General features: G+C 39.8%; 1 pseudogene; it reads left to right on the forward strand.

The window, feature by feature from the left end:
- The first annotated feature begins 1,106 nt into the window (after nt 1-1,106).
- Nucleotides 1,107-1,560, forward strand: LOC124506983 (60S ribosomal protein L26-like; annotated as a pseudogene).
- Nucleotides 1,561-2,135: the final 575 nt, after the last annotated feature.

The raw sequence follows: 2,135 nt of genomic DNA on the forward strand, positions 1-2,135 counted from the left end.
AGAGAGAGAGAGAGAGAGAGAGAGAGAGAGAGAGAGAGAGAATCTTAAGCAGGCTCCACATTCAGGGTGAAACTCGATCCAACAACCCTGGAATCGTGACCTCATGAGCCGAAATCAAGAGTCAGACATTCAACCCACTGAGCCCCTCAGGCGCCCCATCCAACTTATTCTTTTAACCTAGAGAAGCTTCTTTTGCTTTCTTTGCCTTGACTTTCTTGATGTAAAGTAGAGATAACATTGCCTGTTTGCCTAGTTCATGAGGATATCATGAGGATAAACTAGCCAATGAGACACTTAGAACATTAAATATTCTTAACAAGTGCACTTTTATAACCTACAGAACTTAGAGAAAATGATTGCTCACATATGACAAAAAAAAAAAACAAAAAAAAAAAAACAAAAAAAAACAACCAAAAAAACAGCATTTGCAAAAGACCAAAAAAGAAAGATAATGTGCCAGGTCACACGCATAATTCTTGGAGGCAGAGGCAGAGGCAGAGGCAGTGTGAGTGGCTGCTCCCTTCGGGGACTGCCCAGGACTGATTTTTACTGAGCATGAGCACCTGAGCCAGGCACAGTTCTCAGCTCTTTTTCATCATCACTTAATCCTTACAATCATCTAAGGGAATAACTAGTTTTATCCCATTTTACAGATGAACTAACTGAGTCTTTCAGAGGTTAGGGGACTCACCCACGGTCACACTCTAGCTGAAAGACAGGCTTCAACCAAAGCAGGCTCATTGCAGAATTTTTTTTTTTTTTTTCTGATTCACTCAACTGCATTGCCTTCTCAAAGACTGTAAGATAGCTTCTCTTTTGACCTGACAAGTTCATTGCAATTTCCAATATTAGAATCAAAAGCTCTGGATCAGGAAGATCTCAAAGACTTTCTATGCATATTAAAAGGAGATACCATTTTTCATCTATACGATTGGAAAGTATGAAAGGATTGATAATACCTAGTGCGGATGAGTGTGTAGGAAAGTAAGCACTACCAAAAATCATGTACAATGTGTATACTCCTACTGTTTAGAAGGGCAAATTGTCAGTAACTCTCAAAAAATAAAATTTAAAGGAGACTGCCCAGTGCCAGGTAGATGGTCACCATGAAGTTCAACTCCTTTGTGACCTTGGACCACAGCAAAAATCTCAAACGCCCCCTCAATGCCCCCTTGCACATGCACAGGAAGATCCTGTCTTCCCCAATGTCCAAGAAGCTGCAGCAAAAGTACAACGTGCCAGGCCCATGTAACAAGGATGATGAGGGCCAGGTGGTTCAAGGACACTGCAAAGGTCACCAAACTAGCAAGTTAGTCCAAGTGTACAGAAAGATATATGTCATCTACATGGAGTGGGTACAGCATGAGAAGGCTAATGGTACAACTCTCCATGTGGCATTCACACAAGCAAGATCTATTTTCTCACCCCTAAGAGGTGGTTCTCACTAGGCTAAAACTGGACAAAGATCAGAAAAAAAATTCTTGAATGCAAAGCCAAATCCTGACAAGTTGGAAAAGAGAAAGGCAAATATAAGAACTTAATGAGAAAATGCAAGAATGAATATAGCCTGTTGTGCAACCATGGTTTAATTGTAGACTTTTAGCCTGACGTGTATTCCTTTGAAACTTTCCAAGATGTCTCTCAAACATTTCGTTTCGTTCTTGTTTTGTTATTGATACATAGCTCTGTAAATCTGCTTTTGTTGTTTTGATTAATAATTTTGTGAAAACAAAATAATAAATAACTACACACACACACACACACACACACACACACACATACAGGAGAGAGTGAGAGATTGAGAGAGAGACACCTGGATGGATCAACATTTGGCATTATTGTGGATAGGGTATGGTATTGAAATAGGGGAATTAAGTTAGTCTATTTATGATGATAGCCAACATTTACCTGGTGCTTGGGTAGTCTTTAAAACATTTTACATATACTAACCGGTTTAATTCTCCTAACAAATTTTGTTTGCATTTGACAGCTGAGGAAAGTGAATCACAGAGATGTTAACTTGTCTAAGCTCATACAGCAGGTGGCTCCAGAGTACCACCTATACCTCATTGCCTCTTATTCTAGAAGTTCAGATTCCTCTCTTCACTCCACTCCCAGAATGCTGCAGTCAAGCT

This window comes from Lynx rufus, unplaced genomic scaffold (assembly GCF_022079265.1).
Source record: "Lynx rufus isolate CCGP_SWC_20201006 ecotype Redwood Valley unplaced genomic scaffold, mLynRuf1.p SCAF_11, whole genome shotgun sequence".
Classification (NCBI taxonomy): Eukaryota; Metazoa; Chordata; class Mammalia; order Carnivora; family Felidae; genus Lynx; species Lynx rufus.